Source organism: Bufo bufo, chromosome 4 (genome assembly GCF_905171765.1).
Source record: "Bufo bufo chromosome 4, aBufBuf1.1, whole genome shotgun sequence".
Lineage (NCBI taxonomy): Eukaryota > Metazoa > Chordata > Amphibia > Anura > Bufonidae > Bufo > Bufo bufo.
Window position 1 is genome coordinate 573750585 of NC_053392.1, and position 26121 is coordinate 573776705.

Genomic DNA, 26121 nt, shown 5'->3' on the forward strand with positions numbered 1-26121 from the left:
ATACAATGTACGGCGCTGTAATTGGTTTGCTGTGAGGAGGCCGCAGCGCTCGCCAGAGTGCCGCAGCCTCTTCAAACAGCTCATTGCAGGGGTGTCTGGTGTCGGACCCCCACTGATGAGATATTGATGACCTATTTTGAACATAGGCCATCAATGGAGGAGTCTTGGAAAACCCCTTTGAGGTATTGATAGATCTCCATCTTGTGCATACCGTGCATTATATCAACATTTTCTCCCACATGCAGGTTGGTTTGGAATTTAGATTGTGAGCCCCAATGGGGACTGACGTCAGCAAGAACGATGTCTGTACAGCGCTGCAAAATACGCCGGTGACATATAAACGATAAATGAAACGTCCCTAATAACGTACAATATTACATTTGCAATTTACTTGCAGCTCCAGTGTTGGACACAGTCTTCCCTTTCTCCTTTGTGAATTAATTTCTTGTATGAATTAATTTGGCAGACATGTTAATTGGGCAGGGCCGACCTGGAAAATAGAGCAGCACTCCCTGTCTAATTAAGAGAAAGACAATGATTCTCACGGAGCCTGCTACAATTTCCCAAACAGATGACCCATAATGTAAATGACATGAATAAAAGGGAGTCTCATGATGTGGCTTGCTACGCCCTGCGTCACGTGCCGTGCTCGCTGTACCAGGCAGTGCTGTACTCAAGAACCTGGCTGAAGTCGCTGTGTTTCATATGCTCTATTTGCTTCACGACACCATGGATTTAGACCATTGGCATGAAATGTAAAAAAAATTCCTTCGCCTTCACTCAAACAGACCACGACTCAGTTGGGTTCAAGTGCGTGTACTGTACATACAAGTTGCATGTATTTTCATGGGATGGTTCTTTGGTGCGTATCCGTTTTTTTTCATTGATAGCATTTGGTACTTTGGATTGGTGACATGCAACCAAAAGAAGCAATTGTCTGCCCCATCTCTGGTTTAGGCTACACTCACACGACCGTGTTTTCGGTCCACAAAACGCGGACAGCGTCCATTTGGCATCCATATTGCATCCATTTTTTTCCGCGGATCCATTGTAACAATGCCTATTGTCCGCGAAAAGGACAAGAATAGAACATGCTTTTGCGGAGCTACGGAACGGACATACGGATGCGGACAGCACATGGTATACTGTCCGCATTTTTTGCGGTCCCATTGAAATGAACGGGTCCGCATCCTCTCCACAAAATAAAGGAACGGACACAGAAACAAAATACGTTCATGTGCAAGAGGCCTTAAAGAAAGGGATAAGAGAGCGGGGAATCTCAAAGTGGTGCTACCGCCATCAGCTGGCACGTTGTGCCGGTGATGTGATCCTTTATTAGTATTTCTGCAACGCATTTCGGGCCTGTACCAGTCCCCTCATTGAAATGATCGTAAATGTGGCCATGGGAGGTGTTGAAGCATATCCCTTGGCTGCTGGATGCCATTGGGGTGGCACCAACAAGCTGCTGTGCCTTGCCAATGGCATTTTGTTACAGGGCGAGGGCAGTAAATTAAATCTTGCCCCTTTAAAGGAAAGACTAGGTACGTATCGGCACAAAACTTGCTGAAATGGTTTCTTATTTTTTGGGGTGGTCATTTGAGGGGCACTATCAAGTTGTAGGAAGATGTTGTTCTTTATACTATTTGGTCGATACAGATACACATAATGATACCAAATCACTTTTTTCACTTCAAAAAGAGGATTAAATATTCTAGAAGAAATAAATACATAATATATATATATATATAAAAAAACAAAAAAACATTTCAGTAGCTTAGAGCTATAAGTTGTCGGCACTTGAAGTTCAGCTGGCCATACATTGATGGTCAACCATGCCGATTTTGGTGAAACCGGCCAAAGGTCTGTCCCGACTGTCCCCTGGTGGCAGGGCGCATCCCGGAGAAAATAAGGATCAAGTTGTTGGATATCAACATGCCTGATTCTTTTGTTCTCGTCCAATCCAATCTGTTGTCTTTCTTTTCGCTTATCTTTTTGTTATAACATTACAAACAAAGACCGGGTGTCAAAGAAATTGTAAGAATGCAAAAGAGGTTAAATAGGAGACGTTGACATCTGTACAAAAAGTTGGAGAAGGTTTGTAAATTATGAAAACAATGAAGCAATGTCATCTGCTTGGTCATAGATAACACAACGATATGTTTGGGCAAGCTGTGATGAAATGCCGCCAGGTAAAGGTGAGAACATGTGGAAGCATGCATGTGTTCTCAATAGGCTAGGTTCACATGTGTGGCGCAGGTTGCGACAGGATCCTCCGTTGCAGATTCCATCATAAGAAAAGATGAAATGCTACTGCATGCAGTGGTATTTAGTCTGGCAGAATGTCAGTATTCATGCTGGAAACCTGATGGACCCCATTAGAGTGACTAGGATCTGCCAGCGGTGTCGAATCTGATGATTGTGGTACTATGGGCGCATATGTGAACATAAGCCACTGCCAGATTGCAGAACTGAGAAGGCTGAGAGGAATAGCTTGGGGTCAGGTGGGGGGCGGGAGGTTGGGAGTAATAGTTGTTGGTTGTATGATGAACATTCAGCCAACAGCTAACATGATGCTCGAGGCTGCACTACTGTCAGGTGCTCTTGGCAATAGCTTCTTGCATACGTTCTGTCCATGTTTAGGTGGCTCTAAATCACAATGATATACAGTATGATAGGTGTATACAAAATGCATACAGATATGTGTACATCTGCAGGCATTCCGATTTGGACATGAGCAGATAACAGAACCTGGAGTAGAAGAGAGATGAAATAAATTAAGACTTGAGAATGAAAAGTAAATGTTATAGTAGACCACAGAGTAGGTTTGGGAGGATAAAGGAAGTACAGTGGCGCTGCTTGTATCAGCCTCTCAAAAGGAGCATATCAAGCAGGTTTATCGAAGTAAGAACAATGCATTTCGATACCGAATAGGCCAATTCGTCAGGTTTAATTAAATACGTAAGACAAACAGTGAATTTTCCACCTTCCACCTAAAGTTGCTTGTGGGCCAATGACTTATTGGCCCACAAGCAAGAAGCAGGGAGGAATCATGTGGTCAGAAGGAAAAAAAGACGAATATTCTAAAAACTAATATATAGAACTATATTCTATAGTGCTATATATTCGTTTTTGACCCACGCCTATAAAAAAAGAATGTAGAATATAACAAATATACGAATTCGCAAATATATGACGAATATTCAACGAAATATTCGTGAACTATCACAAATTCGAACATGACCCCTGCCGCTCATCACTATATATGTCACCCACCGAACTAACAGATGGATTAACTATATTAATTTCCCTGTCACGTATACAGTGCAGGTGTACCTCACACCAAAAATGGGATATGTCACCCACCAAACTAAACAGTCAGATTAACTACCGTATTTTTCGCCCCATAAGACGCACTCCCCCCCCCCCCCCAAAGTGGAGGGAAATGCCCCTGCGTCTTATGGGGCGAATACTAATGAGCGCTTCTATTATGGAAGCGCTCATTAGTACCGGAGGACCAGGAAGCGGTGAAGGCTCTGTTCTCACCGCTTCCTGGTCCTCGGCTGTCAGCTGTGAAGGCTCAGCACAACGTGAGGGCGCTCTGAGACCTCACGCTGTGCGCACCAGTTCACAGCAAAGCCGACAGCAGGCGGAGGAGGATCGCGATGTGAGGAGCGGCGGTGTCCAGGAGCAGGAGAGGTGGGGGCTGATTATATGACTGGGGGCTAATTATATGACTGGGGGCTGATCACATATGGTGGGGGCTGATATGAGGCATGGGGGTCTCATCTGAGGTCTGATTAGGGGTCTTCTTTATATTGGCCTCTGATCTGAGGTCTGATTGGGGGTCATTCACATTGGGGTCTGATCTGAGATCTTATTAACATTGGTGATCTGATTGTGGCTGTGAGCTGAGGTCTGATTAACATTGGGGGTCTGATTGCTGATCTGAGGTCTAATGAAAAATATTTTTTTCTTATTTTCCTCCTCTAAAACCTAGGTGCGTCTTATGGGACGGTGCGTCTTATAGGGCAAAGAATATTAATTTCCCTGTTACGTATAAAGTGCATGTGTATCTCAAACCGAAAATGGGTATAGGTCACCCATTGAAGTAACAGACGGATTAACTATTATATTTTTGTGTCAGGGGTACAAAATGGTGCATTGCACTCACAAAAAATCACTATAGGTCACTCACAGAATTAACAGCCAGATTAATTATTATATTTCTGCATCAGGGGTACAAAGATGGTGCATTGCACCCACAAAAAATCATTATAGGTCACCCACAGAATTAACAACCAGATTTATTATTATATTTCTGTGTCAGGGGTGCAAAGCTGGTATATTGCACCCACAAAAAATATAGGTCACCCACAAAACAAATAGCCATATTCCTAACACTCTCCCTCGCTTCAGCTGCCTGCTTCCTGTCCCTGCACTACTCAGAGCTCATGGGCGGTGCTACACGTGATCCAGCTTGTATAGAGGCTGGGTCACATGATGCACCAGCCAATCACAGCCATGCCATTACTAGGCATGGCTGTGATGGCTTCTAAGTGCCCACAGCTTAAAAGCTTGTTGATTGCCTGCCCTGCAGCCTTTCAAAAGCTTTATTAAATGCCCGAACACTGAACTCGAACCCAAATCTTTCCAGCAAAGTTCGGGTTCGGGTCCGGGTACCCGAACTCGCAAACTTTACAGTTCAGGTTCGCTCAACACTAGCCAATAATACACGCAAAAAAGTGCTTTACAACATATAACTGCACCGCTGAACTGCAAATATATATTTTTTTGCCTCTAATACAGACCAAAAAGGGCTGTAATTTTCTCACTTCACCACACAACGTCTAATAAGCCCTTTTTTTCCCACTAATACACGCCAAAAAGGGCTTAGAACATATAACTGCACCGCACAAGGGCAAATAAGACGTAGAAATATTCCCTTGTAATAAACCCTGTAAATGGCTGTATCAAACAGCACTTGCACCCCAATAACAAGAACGGTTTGCTGGAATTACAGAGATGTATAATGGCAATTTGGATCCGCACTCAGTGCAGCAAGGTGTAATAGGATTGTTCCTATTACCCAGGCTGTAAACTCCCCTACTGAACCCTGTTCTGCTTCAATACTGTAGAATGATTCCTCCCTATACTTTCCCTGAACTTCTATACAGCAAAATAAAAGTTTTAAAGTCTTTCCTAGCACTGTCCCTAGCGCCTGCTGACGTCTCTCCCTGCACTAAGTACACTGGAAAATGGCTGAATCCAAGATGGCTGAGGCTATTTATAGGGCTGTGACATCACAGGGCTGGCTGGCTGCTGATTGGCTGCATGCATGGCATTGTGGGTGATCCCTCGTTCCCAGAGTTCCTTGCTCCATGTCCTAACACGTGCAGCAGCCATTTTGGGATAAAATGCGATTCGTTATCGCGAATCGGTGCAAATCAAATTTTTCCTGAAATTCGGATCGAATTCCACTTCGTCAACTTCGATTCGCTTATCTCTAGCTGTCGGCTACCAAGTAAAATAATGTGTGGAAATAAAATGTACGTAGACATGGCTACTGCTGCAATCATGTCTACCTGTTTTCTGTTCTTCCCTGAAATTATTTGGGAAGTGACTGTTGTTATAAGATACATTTTATTTATTTAAAGGGTCACCCAACCAAAAATGATCTGCTGCCATGACAAAGAAATGGGTCAGAAGATCGTATTGATTGGCTTTATGAGCTGAGGTCGATAGCAGTTTCCAGACTGAAGAGGCTCTAGGACTGCAACCAATCTAAACTGGAACAGAGCCCCCATCGACCAGGTCCCTGATGAGACTTCTACTTTTCCATCTTCTGTAGCTACAGAGTGCATCAGTTTCCAGAATTTTTTCAGTCCTTTCGACCATATGAAAAGTGATCATGACAGAACAGATGAAATTTGAGTTCCCTGGAATTGAATAGGAGGATCTGTCACCCGTGATTTGAATGGCAATGTGTTAAGATAACCATTCACGCAAGGTAGAAGCCATTGGAGCTGACCAATTATGGTTAGATCAACCCAGTGGCATTGGAAATAAACCTAAAAGTGGCCCCATGTTGTAGGAGGGTCCAAATAGACAAAAGGTTGGTCAACACAAGCAGATAGAGCCAGCATAATAGAATTAGGCTGGGCCAGCAATTCTGTATTGCAACACATAATACTGCCCCAGCAGAACCAAATGTAACAGCGGATACTGTGCACCGCTGTTAGCCTGCTTACCGCCGCGGTACCAGACGCTGTGTTCAGCGGTGATCTGCTGCCAGTGCTTCCCTATTCACCGCTACAGTCCTGGGCTATGTCTGTGTAGGTACTGTTGTTATGGGAACCGCTCCACAGTTTTCTTTCAGCCCTGGCCGCATGCTTGCTGCTTGTTCCCTGCAGCACTTCCTTAATGGCCGGCTCGCGTCACTTCCTGTGCTTTATGGGTTAGACCATGTGACCTTGCTGACCAATCCTAGCCCTCCTGCACATATATAAGGGGATCAGCCGCCTTCACAGATGCCTCAGCGTCAAGGTCCTTGTGTCCTGCTAAGTTGCTGTTATCTCTGCTTGTGTTACTGTTTACCTGACCTGTGCTTGTGTTTCTGGACTCCGCTACCTGTTTGATCCCTGCCTGCTTGCCTTGACTCTCCTGTTGCCGACCCTGTACCTGTGCCGCCTGCCCTGACCTATTGCTTTTTTGACTTCGCCTCTGCCTCATCCTTTGGTCCTGCACTGTTGCTCCTGGTTACCACTCGGCCTTCTGACTACATCTGTACCTCTGGCACCTTGCTCTGGTACCTCCTGGTCCGCCTGGACCAGCTGCCTCGTGTGCCTATCCTCTTCAAGAGGTAACGACCTGGTGTTCCCCTTGGGAAAGTCTATCCCCACCATCAGGGGTACTATGAAGATCGAGGGGTTAACTTACACAATTCACTTAGAGGAGGTAGAACGTGCGGCATGGTGGGTTGCCACCCGCTGGTTCGTGACACCATATACCACAGTGCAGCACAAAATACAGTCGCCCACGCCGACAGAAGAGAAGAGAAAAGGGTTGAGCATATTGTATGTCAACATTGCCGATCCTTTGTTTCCCACAAGAGATAAAATGCCTGGCCTTGGGTTTTCCCCTCCTCCTAATGAAATAAACATGCCCACTTGTCCGAGCCAAGCACGCTTGTTTATTATGGCGGTATCAGAAGTAAATGTGAATGAGCAACCTTAACATTTTGTGTCAGGAATTTTTCAGTGATGAAAATCTCTGAGCAGCACCAAATAGGTTGGACACAGTATATTTTTAGCAATTGGTGGAGGTTGCAAATTCTACAGATTTGATCTTCTGCCAATTATTTATTCTAGCAGAATAGAATAGAACATTTTAGTATATTTTCCTGTTAAAAATAAGAACCTTTCTGCTGTGTCCTTTTTCTATTACTTTATATATCTTGTATGGTGACATTTGTGCTGACTGTAGAAAGTTAGAATATTGTGCAATCGCTTTGCAAGTGGTTTTATTTATAATGAAAAGTGGAGCAATGACTTATCTGTGTTATTCATGTTGCTTGCAAAATAATATGCATGCACGTAAGCACCATGAACGATTGCTTTCGGGTTAGAGATTTCAATCTAATTTTGATGTACCAGGTTAGCTGCACTACATGAGTACACATGGAGTTTGGGGTTAAGCTGACCACATATTCATCTCATGCTGTTCTCCTAGCAAGAACCATTACTGTGAGCAATTTATTGACCTCTGGGTAAAATAGTGCGTGGAGACCTCGTTTTAAAACATTCTTTTTATGTGTTCAATGTCCTTAGATGGTTCGACCCTGAGGCTGGTTAAGGGATATTTTAATATTGAATAAATATTAGATTTTGTGGCATGAAATTATTATGTCTATGCTAAAAAAAGATGACTTCAAGGAGTTGTCAGGAAAAATAGTCGACATTTTTCAAACCAGCATCTGGATCTGACTGCTTTTGTAATTGCTAGTCATTAAAAATATAGTATAGCGACTAAGTTATTCAATAAAATGTATCTGTATAGCGCCACCTACTGTTTATTCTTTTCTTTATTTCTCTGTCAACCTGGCTAAGGTGGTCACACATGCTCAGTTCCATCCAATGACCTCTGCACAGCCATTTTGGATAATTCCTCCTGGCTGACAAACAATACAGGTGTCTGTGTAGTCTGAAAGATGATACCAGGCAAATAATGGTCTATTCTGTTTCTCATTTAGGATCTCCATTAAAGGGGTTGTCCCACAAAAATATTCTACATTTTCCAAACCAGCACCTGAAACTGAATGTTTTTGCAATTTCATGTAATTAAAAATTTGGTATAGCCATTGAGTTATTAAAAAAATCTGTATATGCAGAGACCCAGAGGGGAGGTAAGGATGGGAAGAGTGGTAGTGTCTATAATGGTAATAGCAGTACTCACAGTTCATGTTTGCAATCTTTACCCTGGTTCTCCCTGGCCCATGCCCAGTGAATGGAGGGGGCACCCTTTCTTCTTTCGGGGCATACAATTACTTTCTGGGTCTCCTGCCTGGTGGTAGTTGGGGTGCCTTTGCTGGTGAACAGTTGGCAGAGTGCAAGGCAGGAGGGCAGATGTGGGGGCTGGCAAAGGGTGAAGGCAATCTTCGGCCTGTTGTTTACGATAAATAAAATGTATATTTTCTGAATTGATGATGAGAGTAGCAGTGCAAGCAGCAGCAATTGGTACAGTCCTGAAGTATATCACAGAGCTCAGTGGCAATGATGGCAGTAGTAGTCCATGAATCCCACTCTATATACACTTTGCAACTTTCCTGGATAATCACAGGTATGCTATTCTGAACCTGTTAACCCCTTAGTGACCCCGTACATTTTTTCATCACCACTTTCCAAGAGCTATAACTTTTTTGTTTTTCCATCTATGTATCTCTATGAGGGCTTAATTTTTGCAGGACAAGCTGTAGTTTTTAATGCACCATTTTAGGTACATATAATCATAAATTAAATCCAGCAGTCTAGCCTAAGGCCCCTTTGTTTACGTCAGTAAAAAGGCATATTGGTGGTCACTAAGTAGTTAACCCTTTCTGCAGTTCCCGGGCTGTGGGTTACAAGATTTAGATCCGAATGGCTAGTCCATCTCACAGTGTGGTAGGTACTAGAGGCAATGAACCTTTTCCACAGCAGTAAAGTATTTTGCCATAAATGAGCAAATACCTTTTTGTCTTTATCTTGCATGACCTTATTGTTTATGGGCCTTCTAAGATGGCTGGTCTATTTCTTTCAACATTGCTTGTTTGGCAACTATGGTCAAGGGGAGAAAGGTTCCCTGGACTTGGGCCTAGTCTGCAGGAGCTTGTACATGGGCCTACATGCGTCTCTAGCTCTGCTCGGCTAAGTCCACCACCCTGGTTACCAGTCTGCCATATAACCATATATTACCCACACATTGCTATTAAGTAAACACAGTGTGTAGTGTACGGGAACTGTAATACCCGTCACTACCAAAGTGTCACTTGGTGTGCTGTCGTCCCTCCTAATTATGGGGAAGTTGTTAAATGTCAGTTTTATAAAATGTCATGTAATGTAATGTTATGTATTTCCCTGTTACTGTGAAACTTGCATGTACAGGCCTGCAGGGGTGTCATTCCAGCTTCTAGTCGCTAGAGGGAGCTAGGGAGCCCTAGTTTATATAAGGCCCAGACAGGGAAGTGCAAGGCAGACGGAGTCTAGTGTCTGTAATCTACAGTTGGAGATTAGACAATGTCTGAGACAAGTCCAGGCCTGAAGCCTGCTGTCCAGGAGAAGATTCCCTCCTGAATTCCCATATGCAGAAACAGGAATATACTAGATCAAGAACCTGAGGAAGTGTCCAGAAGCTGAGAGAGACAGAGGCAAAGATCAGGAAAGCCAAAGGTACTCAGAAAGACAGAGGAGGTACTTATAGAAGCCATAGCCAAGGATATAAAGCCAGAATTAGGTTAATGGGCCTTGGTGAAGAATTGCTGTATTCCAGGATCAGACAGAATTAGAGTGCAAGCTCCTGTGCTGCAAGTCCTGTGTTCAACACTCTGTAATTACCCTGCTATAACTGAATTGCCTGCATCGACCGAATTGCAAAATCGACTGTATGCTTAGGAACTGCATTTCCTATATTGTCTCTGCTTGCAAAACTACTAAAGTTGGAGTTCTGTTTTAAGACTACGTTTCCTCAATTTATTCCTGCATCCGCAAACGGCGTGCCACCGTTTACTTGGCACTGGCGTCACGAACTATCTTTACCTATACCTGCCCTTGCAGAGAGTCAGCTGTACCAGGTTAGTGTATATTGCACTACATCACCCAGAAACACCTACTGCACACAACTTGAGTACGCTGCACTTCTCTTTTGGCGTCACGAACAGGATACGCACGCTTTCCAGTGCAAGAAGCGTGAACTTTGTGCCTTATACAGTTGCCCTGTGACCAAAGTGACAATTTTCCTGTTTTATTCAAGTGGACTTTGTGGACTGAAAATCATACCCAAAGTGTACCAAAAACTTCTAAAAAGCGCTGTGCAGTATTGCGCTACACAGAGAAAGAAAACCGCCGCATTGGAATGTGGTTTTGTGGACTTTTTGCATTCCTGCTTGCTGTCAGTGAATAGACAGCGTTTGTACCCAAGGATGGCTGCTGGGCTTGCTGAATTTACTGCTGCGTCACCTTCATCCCGAAAAGGCGGGAAAAATTGGCGCCTTTCTGAGGAAAAAGCGGGAAGAAGGTCAAGGGCAGGCGCCACGGCTTATCTGGACATTTGCATGTCTGCCAGCATGGACACCGCCTTCCATATACTGGAATACCTGGGGGGCGGCTCCCCAGTGCAGTGGGAGGAGCTGGCTTCTCTGATTGACGCGACCCTATCGCTCTCCTCAGAAGGATCGAGCATGTTGGAAAGTGAGCAGGGTGTTACTGCAGCGTCCGCACCTGAAAAAGCTAAAGATGACTGACATCGGTGTAGAGCCAGAAGAGGCTCCACCAGCCTACTCTCCGGGACCGGAGCAACCCGCCTGCCGCCCAAGGGAGAAAGAACCCGAGCCCTGCTATGGCTTGTGGAGGGACTTTTTCCAACCATCTTTTAAATGGTCCTCCCTGATGGCGGAGATCCGAGAGGCCGCTATAAAGCGGAATACAAAGACCAAAATCATCTATGAGGAACTAACCAAGACCATACATGAGAAGCATACGCACACCCAACCCCGCCTGGAAAGGAGAAAGGGAGTGGTGCTGTCATTTGACAAACCCCGCGGCTACGGGTTTATTCAGGACTATCTAACTGGCAGAGACCTCTATGTTAATCGAAGGTCTGTCAAAAGAGACTACCTCCCTTCGTACCAGCACAGCCTCCGCGAGGGAGAGGAAGTGGAGTACACCCCTGCCGAGAGCCTACGAGGCCCTTATGCAACTGCCGTGACCCGTCCCAAGCGAGCTCCTGAGGACTGGGAGGCAGAAGAAGGAGAAGACTACTCTGGCTGCGAGCGGGAACCGGAACGCTCTCCAGAGCCGGCCCATCACGCCTTTCAGGAGCGGAGCTCCTTCATTGGGCCTAATGTCTTCTGGCAGCCAACCGTGTTGGAGAAATGGGTGAGCCCCTATCCTTCCCCCGAGCTGCCTCGTCGGGAGAAGACAATATCGGAGCTGGAGCAGTTAAAAGGACTTAGTGCTACCTTTCAGAACATCCGGATGGGACGGAGACCAGACGCATTGCCAGAACCTGCAGAGGCCGAGTCCGCGTCATCGGTGACTGTACCTGCGCCGGCGGCGCCAGCAGAGGACAGCGACTCCGACACAGAGAGCATCGGTGAGCAGATCGTCCGGCTGGAGGAGAAGTTGCGGGAGTTGCGCAAGACATACACCGCCAGGATCCAGACACCGCCGAGGAAGGATGAGGTAAGGGTGCCTGTCACCACCCGTAAACCGCCTTCTGTTGCCACCGCTCCGTCAGTGCCCCAGACCGGACCCGCGATTGCCGTAAACTGCTGCACCCAGAGCACCGGACCGCTTGCTGCGGCGGTGCCAAGCACATTACACCCTGCAGTGATCATGCAAGGACCGGCACGGTCCACCAGAGGGTTCACCCCTAGGCCTAATGGGCCAATACCTATTAGGGGCCCGTTTACCCTACAGCTGCCCCCCAATACAGTTATGTGGGCACACCCTCCTGTAGAAGAATACTACAGACGATACCTGCCAGCGGAGCCAAGTGGTTATGATATGCCACTGTAATCAGCCTGCTAGGCCTTTGATTTATTTCCTCCATGAATGAGGGTATTAACCCTTCCAGGACAGGAGTCCTATGTTTCTGGTCCTTTGTTGCGGCTGCCAGTTTGTCCACGGCTCAGTGGTAGGTGTTGACCACTGAAATCACAAAGTCAGCAAGGCCACGTTTGTTTCCAGGATCTCCTGCCTGCTTTTGTTACCCCACGCCAAGTTGGGCCTGTTCCTTTGTTGCACCTTTTACCCTTCACCCCCTTTTCAGGTTGATCAGGGGTATTACAGCACTTGTCTTTGCTGTCCTTTTATTGTGCAACTTCATACTAAGGAACCGTGCCCGGAGACAGACTCAAAAGTACCTGAGCCTCTGAGATTCTTATTCTTTTAAAAGTATTGTGCCCAGAGATGGACTCCACCGCATGAGAGCCTCTGTGATTTAATAAGAAATAACCTGGGTACGGACTCATGTTTGTTCTTTGAGCCTCCAAGAACTTTTATACCGTTTTCTACTGTTCTATCATGGACCTATTCATTGTCATGGACTATCCTGGTTATAATGTTACGCTGTGCCAGGTCAGCGCCCCCGTTCCATTCATTATCCTGAGAGAAGAGAACGACGCCCCTTGTCACTACCCTTCACCTTTGCCAATTGGACCTGATGTAAATGTAAATGCAGATGAATTACATGTATGTATGCCTGCATGTCTCTGTTTTCTATTTCAGGTAGAGATTCCAGTTGGGCGACCCATGATGGAGTACGAGGTCGTACTCAGCTTAAAGCAGTGGGGTATGTAGTGTACGGGAACTGTAATACCCGTCACTACCAAAGTGTCACTTGGTGTGCTGTCGTCCCTCCTAATTATGGTAAAGTTGTTAAATGTCAGTTTTATAAAATGTCATGTAATGTAATGTTATGTATTTCCCTGTTACTGTGAAACTTGCATGTACAGGCCTGCAGGGGTGTCATTCCAGCTTCTAGTCGCTAGAGGGAGCTAGGGAGCCCTAGTTTATATAAGGCCCAGACAGGGAAGTGCAAGGCAGACGGAGTCTAGTGTCTGTAATCTACAGTTGGAGATTAGACAATGTCTGAGACAAGTCCAGGCCTGAAGCCTGCTGTCCAGGAGAAGATTCCCTCCTGAATTCCCATATGCAGAAACAGGAATATGTTAGATCAAGAACCTGAGGAAGTGTCCAGAAGCTGAGAGAGACAGAGGCAAAGATCAGGAAAGCCAGAGGTACTCAGAAAGACAGAGGAGGTACTTATAGAAGCCATAGCCAAGGATATAAAGCCAGAATTAGGTTAATGGGCCTTGGTGAAGAATTGCTGTATTCCAGGATCAGACAGAATTAGAGTGCAAGCTCCTGTGCTGCAAGTCCTGTGTTCAACACTCTGTAATTACCCTGCTATAACTGAATTGCCTGCATCGACCGAATTGCAAAATCGACTGTATGCTAAGGAACTGCATTTCCTATATTGTCTCTGCTTGCAAAACTACTAAAGTTGGAGTGCTGTTTTAATACTACGTTTCCTCAATTTATTCCTGCATCCGCAAACGGCGTGCCACCGTTTACTTGGCACTGGCGTCACAAACTATCTTTACCTATACCTGCCCTTGCAGAGAGTCAGCTGTACCAGGTTAGTGTATATTGCACTACATCACCCAGAAACACCTACTGCACACAACTTGAGTACGCTGCAAGTGGATAAAGAAATAAGTGCTTTAACAACAAATCCCAATATTTAACTCAGAAACACTAACTTAACCCTTTTAACTAATTAACCCTTTTGACTAATTAACAATTTGAAGTCATCCTCTGGGGCACTACGTATATTGCCACCCAATGTTTGTTCTTTTCGTTATATCTTTGTCCACCTCAGTGAATTGGCCGTACATGCTCAGTTCCATCCTTCAACTGCCACCAGCCAGATCTACTGCTAAAAGCTGTGACAGTTACAGGGAAAGAGCTGCAACAGAAAGGACATGCCCTCTGAAGAAGACCACACCCCCTGAAATAAATATAGAAGACCAATTAGAGCAATAAATGGGGAGATCTCTGGATCAGTTGGAGGTACAGGGCTGGTTCAAAACAGATTGTCAAGTAGTTTAGTGTGTCTGATTTTCATTTTTTACATTAATCTTAGCATTATATGGACAAACCATTGGATTCAATGAGCATCATGTAGTGCTTTATTTCTCCTGTCATGGTGCTACACCCTCGCTGCCAGGTTCTCCTGCAGATTATAGATGATCTCTGGGGGTTCCAGCAAAAGGTTAACCATGATCAGCTTATTTTAAGGGGAGCATTGCTTAGGGTTTATTCTATAACAGACCAAACCTTCAAGACCAAACAAATAATACATCCTGTACCTAGTCAGCCTTCTTTGTGCACAGTCTTCTTACTGATTTTGAACAATAAATGAAATCACTACATTTACTTTTAGACAGCGTGTAGTTGTCTTATGATCTTTTTGCAGACAGTTAGGTTCTTGTTTACTAAAAGTTGCAGTGAAAGTTCACATTAAAATATACTAGATTACAGTGTTTTACTTGGCACCAACAAAGCAACGATTGTGCAGATATCTGATTTTTATGAGCAAAAGAAAAATAGAAATACTAAATCACAAGACATGTGTTTTATCTTCTGAAAGTTATAAGTATCGTAACATTTATTTCATACATTCTGGATGTAGATAGTGAGAGATGTTATGTAAAATTTGCTTATCCTTATTCATTCATCCTAAATAAGATGTGAAAGGATTCTCACATCAATGCTCATTTCTGATGGAATATTCCAATATCTGAATGGTCCACCATTTGTATCCATCCCTCTTCTTTCCATATATCAATATTGTCCTTGTTACATGCAATCATGTTCTCATGTGATCTGCTCATAGACAACCAGATATTTCTGGCCGAAACCAATAATTGGGCCACACAGTAAAGGAAAGGGCAGTGCTGTAATGATCCTTCCCTTTGCCAGAAGAAAAAGGATGCATGTTTGGTGAGGCTCATTGTGTTGTGGCTGAAGGATCTGACCATCTTCATCAGGGAACATGACTCCAATGGAAAAGTTCTCCTCTAGATCCCTATCTTCTCGTTCTTCCCTTGGTTGTTACCCTTTCCTATTGCTAAGCAAGTACTGATGCCAATGGACAAATATTCAAAATACAAAGCTTAAGAGTGAACTTGATCTAAGCAATAAGATAAGATAAGCCTTTTCGATGTTTCTTGATCTAGCAGTTTTAATGAATTATCTTGCCAAATAAGGATCCAGTTTTGACACTCATGAGCTCAACTTTTTTATTTAATCACTTTCCATTAGTATAGAGCCCTTAAAGCAGGCTATATACAACCCCAATTTTAAATAAGTTGGGACGCTTTGTAAAAGGTAAATAATGGTGAATAAAAACAAAATGCCATGATTTGCTAATTTCATAGACCCATATTTTATTCACAATAGATCATAGAACACATATCAGATGTTGAAAGTGAGACATTTTACCATTTCATCAAAACAATTTACTCATTTAAAACTTGACGGGAGCAACGCATCGTAAAAAAGGGGCAAAAAAAGGCTGAAAAAGTAAGTGGTACTAATAAAAAATACAGCTGGGGCAGAAATTTCCAAGTCAAATGATAGAGGCAGAGTCAAAGATGGGCAGAGGTTCACCAATCTGCACAAAAAACTTCATCTGGAAATTGTGGAACAATGTGAAATTGCTGAAACTTTGAAAATCCCACATCTACAGTGCATTATATCATCAAACAAATCAGAGAATCTGGAGAAATCCACGTGTGCCAGGGACAAGACCGATGCTGAATATGGATGCTTGTGATCTACAGCCCTCAGCCAGCACTTCATTAAGAAAATGTATGATTCTGTACTGGAAAATACAGCATGGGTTTAGGAACACTGTGAACACAGTTTGAAGCACAATCCACAAATGCAAGGTAATGCTGCATCATGCAAAGAAGAAGCCATATGTCAGCACATTCCAGAAATTATTTTTTGGAAACCACAGACATTGTGTTCTGCAGACTCAAGAGGAGAGGGACCATCCAGCTTATCAGAACACAGTTCACAAGGTTACTCTAATGATATGAGGTTATTGCAAAGTGCCAACATGGCAATTTAACCTGAATACCAATATAGTATATCTTCCACGTCAGGGCCGTCTTTAATATTGATTGGACCCTGGGCAAGAATTTACTTGGGCCCCCTGGATCCCACCTTCCCACACCCTAGCATGCAATCACGCCCTCCACCATAACACACACACACAAAAGAAAAATCCACACACCTCGTAGAGTAGTAAACTTTGATAATGATGAGTGGCCACTAGAGGTGTTCCTTGGCAGTAATGTAAATACTGCCTATTTTTCTGAAAAGGCAGTGTTTACATTAAAAAGCTTGCAGAGACATGCTATAGACACCAGAACTACTATGTATAGCTGTTGTGGTTCTGGTGACTATAGTGTCCCTTAATATAGAGGGGGAAAAAAGAATCAGCACAAAAGTACCGTATCAAATAAAATGACTGTATCATTATTCTAAAAATTAAAAAAGCACAACTTCTGACACAAATATATAGTATTTTGCAGATTACTTTTTTTTTTTACAATGTGCAGATAGTACTGTACTACTAACCCCTCCATCCACCCCTACATACAGGGTAATACAGCGCCACATACCTCCAGTGACATCTCTTTGATGTAGATGTTCTCTTTCCTCATCTTCTTCTTTCAGACCTTTAGACCAGACCACCATTTTTCAGCCATTAATCGTCTCTGCAGTTTGAGAAACAAAATCTACTTTTCCATCATTCTCCCATCTTATGGACAAATCATCCTACCACCCCCAATACTGTGCCGCTGTGCTCCCCAATACTATACTGCAGAAACAGATAAACCCCCTGATAATAGTAGTACCATGCAGATAGTGCCCTTCAATAATTATTGGAAGACAGTGCCCTAAAATAACTGCACCCAGCAAATAATGCCCCTGACCAGGGGCGGACACAGACAGCAGAGGACCCCTGTGCAAAGTATGTACCTGGGCCCCCCTCCCCCCCAAAAAAAACAAACCATACAGATATAAATATATACATGCAAAATAAAAATAAATCTTGATAATATGGGTCAATATGTTTATATATTTTTTTCATACTAGGTCACGCCTCTAACTCCTCCCAAGGCCAGCACATAGTAGTAACGCCCACACTATGCCCCCTTTACAGCACTTATGCCCAGATATGTGCCCCCTTTCACAGTAGTTATATCAAGATATGTGCCCCTCACAGTAGTTATGCCCCGATATGTGCCCCTTCACAGTAGCTATGGCAGATATGTGCCCCTCACAGTAGCTATGCCAGATATGTGCCCCTCACAGTAGCTATGCCAGATATGTGCCCCTCCCAGTAGTTATACCAGATATGTGCCCCTCACAGTAGCTATGCCAGATATGTGCCCCTCACAGTAGTTATACCAGATATGTGCCCCTCCCAGTAGTTATACCAGATATGTGCCCCTCACAGTAGCTATGCCAGATATGTGCCCCACACAGTAGTTATACCAGATATGTGCCCCTCCCAGTAGTTATACCAGATATGTGCCCTTCACAGTAGCTATGCCCAGATATGTGCCCCTCACAGTACTTATATCTAGATATGTGCCCACTAGGGCCTGCCCCCCCCTTCCCCTAGCCCCCCCGCAACCACACATACAGAAATAAACATAGGCCATAGGCAAAGATTAATACATAGTGACGTGTGACAGCAGAAGGCACACCAGATTGTCAGCTCCTCCCGATCCTTCAGGGGAGGAAGGGGTGATCAAGGGCATCAAAGATGGTGGAGACCGTTCAGATCCTGTGGTCCATATTAATGCCCCCTTAATGCCCTCACACAGTAATTATTGCCCATTTGTGCCAGCACACAGTAGTAATACCCACATTGTGCCCTGTCACAGTAGTTATGCCAGATATGTGCCCCTCACAGTACTATGCCCTGATATGTGCCCCCTCACACAGACCCATTGAAATGAATGGGTCTGGATTCAGTCTGGATGATATGCATTTGCTGCATCCAGTAGCAAAATTCGCTATTGAAAGATGATTTAATCTGACATCACACGTGGAGAGACACCGGTGCATGCCATTTGCCAACACCAGACAAAGCAACCATGCGACGCTCAGCAAGTATCGTACGTGGACCCTTCTGATTTGAGAATTGTTGGGTGTCGGAAATGTTTTTGCTCTTTATCCGTGTCTGATCAGAAGAACCTGAGGGGGTCATTTATTATCCCGAAATACACCTATATTTCAGGTGCAGTCGCCGCAATCTGCGACTTTGCCCCGCTCACGCCATGTCTAAATGAGTAGACATGGAAGGGGAGGGGCCGACAGGTCCGTCTCATTCACCATTTTCTATGCCTGGTTTAGGGGTAGAAAATGATCTACATCTAGAACTGGGACATCTAGAACATGTAAAACTGTCGGAGGATCCACCAAGGGTTATGGAGAGGCCGGCGCCTCTCCATAACTTCAGCGGAAGCACCGCCAGATATAGGGGTTATTAAGATCGGGGTCTAAAACGCTGGTCTTAATAAATGACCCCCTGAGTGTCTGAGCAACACTTTTAACCTATTTACACGACACAAACCATATGCATTTTGTGATCTGCAAATTACGGATGACGTCCATGTGCGATCTACCTTTTTTTTGCAGATCCATTAACTAGCCTGCATGTTGGGGACCAGTATAGGACATGTCACATTTTCTATCCTTTGGGGAACAGACATACGGATGCAGAAACCAAATTACTTCTATGTGCTTTCCATATCCGTATGTCCGTTCTGCACAAAACAGAAAATGTGACACGTCCTATACTTCTCTACAAAATGCGGACTGCAGACCCATTTAAGTCAATGGGTCTGCAAAAATATGCGGATCGCACATGGACCACATCCATATCTTGCCGATCCACGGACCGCGTGTGGGCCAGGGCCAGTCACAAGAGGGCCAGAGGGGGGCAGGGGTGATGGGTGGAGTAAAAAAAATAACATACCAAGTGTCAAGTTCAGTGTCTGGCAGGGACAGTGGGCACAGGGGCCACCTCCAGTCCTTACTCACTTTCTCCTGAGTTGCTGGTTTGCTGCAGGCCTCACACATTAAGCACCAACTCTGAGGTGCTGAAAAGCTAGGAGAGGACCAGATGTGGGTGAAGCTACCGATGGGGGCTACCACCATCACTTCATGGGGGCGGAGCTACCACTATCACTAGACGGGGGCGGGCTACCGCCATCACTAGACGGGGGCGGAGCTACTGACACAGTGAAGTGGCTCAGCAGCACAGGCCTGCCACAGGAGGCAGGGCGATCACAGATACAGCTCAGGACGGGCTGCCCAGACAGTGAGCCGCAGTTTGCCAGGGGGGGCCCCTTCTACATGCTGGATGGAGTTATGAATGGTGAAGCTGGGAGCGAGAGGCTCTCTGCTTCACCATTAAAATAATCAGCTGTCTGTGCGTCCTGTGGAGGGCCCCCTCCCACGCTTTGCCCCTGTGCAGCTGAACCGGCTGCACAGGCGGTATGTCCGCCCCTGCCCCTGACACTAATAGTGTAAACATAACGTCCCCCAAAAATAATTGTGGTAAGCTGATATATACTGTGCCAAGGTGCCCCCACAGTAATAGTGCTCCCAAAAGTCTCACCAATAGGAATAATTCTCTGCTAAAGCACACATGGTAGTAATAGTGCTCCTACAGTGCCCCCAAGATGTCCCCACTGTACCCCAGAAGTAATAATGCTCCCATAGTGACCATACTAGTAATCATGTTCCCCATAGACCCCCAGTAGTAATAAAGCCCATCATAATGTCCCTTAGTAGTATTAATTCTCTTTATATTGTGTCAGTGCTAAAAAAAAATACCCCTTTTAATGCCCCTATAATGTGCCAGTATAAAATACCCCTATATAGTGCCCCCAGTAAATTCCCCATAGTGCTCCTCTCCCCCTTCTTCCTAGTGCCCCCCATAATGTACCAGTATAAAATGTCCCATATATAGTGCCCTAGTAGATGCCCTCAGTGTCCCCCATAATTTGGAAGTATAAAATACCCCTTCTTAGTGCCCCCCATAGATGAGCCCATAGTACTCCTCTCTCCCCTTCCCCATAGTACCCACCATAATGTGCCCCAATATAAAATACCCCTATACAGAGCCCCCCATACAAAATACCCCTACTTTGTGGCCTCAGTAGAAGCCTGCATAGTGTTCCTCTCCCCCCTTCCCCCATATAAAATACCCCTTCTTTGTGGCCCCAGTAGATGCCCCATAGTGCCTCCAATAATGTGCCAGTAAGAAGTGGCTCCATAGATGCCCCCACAGTGCCCCCCAATAATGTGTCAGTAAGATGTGCCCCATAGATGCCCCTCAATAATGTGCGAGTAACAAGTGCCCCCATAGATGCTCCCCAATCATGTGCCAGTAACAAATGCCCCCATAGATGCCCCCCAATCATTTGCCAGTAACAAGTGCCCCCATAGATACCCCCAATCATGTGCCAGTAACAAGTACCTCCATAGATGCCCATCAATCATGTGCCAGTAACAAGTACCCCCATAGATGCCCCCCAATCATGTGCCAGTAACAAGTAACCCCATAGATGCCCCCCAATCATGTGCCAATAACAAGTGCCCCCATAGATGCCCCCAATCATGTGCCAGTAACAAGTGGTTAATATTAAGGGAGTGATCAATTGTAGTTATTAAAATCTATTATCTAAAATAAATTACCCTTAGATAGACCAAGATATAAATAAATTCAAAAAGAATCACAGTGAAATAGGAACACACAGTGCACGGCGGCACTGATATAAATAAACCGTGGTCCTACCACTCTGGTGACAGGTCCCTTGATATGGCAGCCCGGGTCCAATTAAAGACGGATCATTTCTTTCCATGGGCTAAAATAACCATTCGTGGTCGGGGTAGTTAGACAACACCTATTCGCCCCTATATGAGCCCCTGTGGTGGCCCTAGCCTAGATAATCAGAGCAGCCTCACCACAGGGCACTCGTCCTTATAAGGGCGACCCTGTCTGGAACCTGTCCCTAGCTCAAAGCCCTATATTTCTCTACTCTATTCCCGACATGCAGGTTTCATATTTGCATCAATAATCATCAGGGGACAGAGAATCAGGATCTATGTAGATGATCTCAGGGTAGGTCATGTAAAGAGTAGGTGGAACAGCCGATATTCCTCCACCCACAAATACTTCAGGGCATGACGGCAGTACCGGGCTATAGATGTCAGCCTAGATGGCTTTTTTGCCCCGTGTTAAAAATGGCCCTGTTCCACGTACTTTATCATTTAGGTATAATAGCCTGACTATATTCAGTGCACTGCCTGTGCTGTTCATAGTGCGCCCTGCGCTGATGAATGGCAGGAAAGGTCTAAGGCATATTGGTAGACTTTTTTCAGGGCTCAGTTGCCCACAGAGAGGGCTCTGATTGCCGCCTCTGGCACCTGTGCCATAGGTTCGCCACCACTGATATAGATGTTTTAGAACAACATATGCCCCCATCCAGACAACATCTCCTTCATGGAAGCCCTTGCATACTAGACAATGCTAAACATACTGCTTCCATTACAACAGCATGGCTTCACAGGTGAAGAGTCTGGGTGCTGAATTGGCCGTCTATAGTCCAGATGGTTCACCAAAAGAAAACATTTGGCACATCATGAAGCGAAAAATACGGCAAAGAAGACCCAGGTGTCATGAGGGTGTCACGACCTATCGCTGACCCTGTTGTGCCTGGAGTTAGAAGGTCGCAGCGGTTTCAAGGGATCGCTCCATGACCTAGTTGTGGGAATGTATTCCGGTCCAGGTTTTCCTGCTTAGGTTTCCTTTTTGTCCCATTTAGGAATCGGTAGATTTTCCTTTTAGCTGTTCTCTGTCAGCCACTCCCAGCTACTATATATTCTCCCTTTCTACTTCCCTAGTTGCCAGATATAGACCTTCTTTCCAGATTTTTTATGCTGACCTCTGGTGGAGTTGGAGTTGCTGTGGAGCTGTTGTAACAGTTGGAACTGGTGCTGTCGGATCTCGGTTATCTCATGTTTGTTGTCTCCCTTCTGGGATTGTATGTGGTGTTAGTGTTGTTTGTCCTTTCCCTGTTGTTATCCTAGGTGGCAGTGGTGAGGACTAGTGCTCCCATCACCCTACTCACTACCTAGGGTTTCTTTGAGGGTAAGCCAGGGACGAGGCACGTGATCGGTGTACGGGTGAGCAGCCCATCTAGGGACGTCAGGGCAGCTAGGTGCCAGTGCTAGGTGAGTTAGGGGTCACCACTCCTCCCTCTCCCTAGTGAAAGGGTACCCTCCTTCCCTCCTCTCTGTGCCGCACGTCTGTTACCTGCCATATCAGATGTGATACCAGGACTGTCAAGCAGCCGGAATCCTGCACCAGACAAGAAGGAAACAACATTCCTCTCCCAAATCTCCAGCAATTGGTCTCCTCACTTCCCAGACATTTACAGACTGTTGTTAAAATAATAGAGAATGCTACACAATGGTAGACATGGCCCTGTCCCTGTCCTTTTTTGAGATGCGTTGCTACTATCAAGTTCTAAATAACATTTTGTTCATGAAATAGTAAAATGTCTCACTTTCAATATCTGATATATGATCTATTGTGAATAAAATATGGGTCATTCAGATTTGCAAATCATTGCATTCTGCTTTTAATTACATTTATTTACATTTTATACAGGCTCCCAATTTTTTGGGGAATTGAGGTTGTACTGCTGTTCAGGGGATTATGAGGGGAGTATGTCACAGGGGATTGTTTATCTTCCTTAAGAACAAAAGGATCGGGTCAGTTGAAAGCCTGACCCTCTTTTCCCTCCACCTCTGTAGGTGGGTTTGGCTGACCTTCACCTTATGTCTATGGCCAGCTCATGTGCTTGACTTTCAAATGGTTTCCCATGTCAGAAGAAGAGCCGGAACAGAAAATTAGTCTCCTCTTTGAATCTCATAAATGGTGGAAAACTACCAAAATTCTCTCTATAGAATGTGAAGATAGCCAGCTCCTAAAGCTTGCTATATACTTTATATAGCTATTTAGGGGATTATGAGGGGAGTAGGCCACAGAGTGTTGTTTATCTTCCCTAAGAACAAAAGGATCAGGCAAGTTAAAAGTCCGAACCTCTTTTCCCTTCACCTCTCTAGGTGAGTTTGGTTAGCATTCACCTACTGTCTATGGCCACCTCATGTACTAGACTTCCAAATAGTTTCCATAACAGATGAAGACCTCGAAAAGCATATCAGACTCCTCTTTGAATGTCATAAATGGTGGAAATCTACCTAAACTCCCCCTATAGAAGGTGAAGTTAGCTTTCTACACATTCTGGTCCATAATTACCACAAATATTGTTCATTTATAACATACCTGGATCAGGTTACTGTACTTTATATTGATCATATTTGGGAATCAGAGGGCCTCCTTCTTATCCCAATAAAGGAGCATTTCATCAATGCCAGACATTGTCTTGTAAGACTTTACGTAGAATGTACGTCATCCCAACTTACCGTATCTAACTTCCAAAATGACTTCTTAATTTAAACTTTCACTTCTTGTCTTCAAGACAGTTCAGGGTCTGTGATTTTGAAGTCTAAATTATACTCTGGCTGCTGAGGTGTTGATAATTTGGATTTTTACACATTGTAAGATTTTTCTATTGCAGCCATTGTTAGATACGCCTGTTGTGAGCGCACACAAGTAGTCTTATTTGTGATGAGGTTACCCAACAGAGTGGCTCTTGTACTATTTTGACAAAGGTCATGTCTCTGTTTCCTGTCACCCCCACCCTCCTTCTGCTTGGTCCGCTAATACATGCGCCAAAAATGTTTTCTATAATTGCGATATTTGCAACAATTAAGCAAAGTGTGATATATATCGAACACAAGCAAGTGACTTGACTGTATAAGGCCTGTTTCACACTGGCGTTTATTCGTCCCGGCAGGGGAACAGCCTGCGTTTTTTTGTCTGGTCGCCTCTTGGCATATTTGCTGTGCTGCGGCCAGATATACGCCGCTCCGCATTATAGTGAATGGGGCCAGACGGACTTCAGGCAGCTCACGGATGTACACTGTATTTACAGATCTGTCCAGCACAGCCTGTCGGAAGGAGTAATGCCAGTGTCAAAGTAGCTGTCACGGCCTTTGTTTTGCGCTGTGACACTGTTGCCACACTTGCGGTTGCCCGCGGCAACGTGTTGTTGTGAGAGCATGCAGTGGCAGTGTCTCGGCCTTCTGGGTTATTGCCGTGACATGGTTGCCACGCATGCTGTTGCCGGTGGTAACGTGTGGCTTAGTTTGCTTGTGTGTGCACGTCTCCTTTATGTGGCTTCCTTTCTCTGTCTGGTGTTGGAAGGGTTAACTCCCTTCCTAGTGTTTTGTGAACACTGGGTTTATGTGTGTGTGTGTGTGTGTGTGGCTGCTTGGGCTATTTAGTCTCTGCTGGAAGCCTGTAGCTGTGGTACTCCAGCCATGGTGTGTGCTGGAGCTATGCTCCTGGTCTTCATATTCCATCTGTCCAGTGAGGGACACCCTTGTGGTCATAGTTGTTCAATGTTATCCCGGTGTCTCCTTCACTTCCTGTCCCTATTTGTATGGAGTGGGTTATGTGCAGGGTGTTTGAATGTCTAGTTTGGTGTTACATGTCTGGTTGTGTTTGGTGTCATGTTTACTAGACATTCCCCTGTCTCAAGTTATTGCAGCTATGGTGTCCTGGGTTCCTGTGTGGTTTGTGGTGTGCGCTGTGTCCTTTAATGTTGGTGTGGACACTAGCACTTGTGCACAGGTTCCAGTCAGTGTGTCTGTGGCAGGTAAGTGTGTTACTGGTTTCACTTACCTGCCATCTCCTTTAGCTGTATGTGTTTCCCCTCCTTGCAGCCTGGCCTTAGTTAGAGACTCCTGTTCCTGGTTAGCATTCACCTACTGTCTATGGCCACCTCATGTACTAGACTTCCAAATAGTTTCCATAACAGATGAAGACCTGGAAAAGCATATCCGACTCCTCTTTGAATGTCATAAATGGTGGAAATCTACCTAAACTCCCCCTATAGAAGGTGAAGTTAGCTTTCTACACATTCTGGTCCATAATTACCACAAATATTGTTCATTTATAACATACCTGGATCAGGTTACTGTACTTTATATTGATCATATTTGGGAATCAGAGGGCCTCCTTCTTATCCCAATAAAGGAGCATTTCATCAATGCCAGACATTGTCTTGTAAGACTTTACGTAGAATGTACGTCATCCCAACTTACCGTATCTAACTTCCAAAATGACTTCTTAATTTAAAACTTTCACTTCTTGTCTTCAAGACAGTTCAGGGTCTGTGATTTTGAAGTCTAAATTATACTCTGATTGCTGAGGTGTTGATAATTTGGATTTTTACGCATTGTAAGATTTTTCTATTGCAGCCATTGTTAGATACGCCTGTTGTGAGCGCACACAAGTAGTCTTATTTGTGATGAGGTTACCCAACAGAGTGGCTCTTGTACTATTTTGACAAAGGTCATGTCTCTGTTTCCTGTCACCCCCACCCTCCTTCTGCTTGGTCCGCTAATACATGCGGGGGTGAGATTTCTTGATTGAGAGCATGTCCTCAGTTAAATATAGAGGTCAATGAGTTGTGTTGAGAATCATAGAGGTCATTGCATGACCCAGTGACCTCTCTGTATTCACAATGGGACCACATTAAGGAAATGAGCATAGAAATGTGAATTAGGTTATGAAAAATGTGAATGTTTTTTATAGCAGTTTGAAGTTTTGCAAGCACAGCTATAAATTTACAAG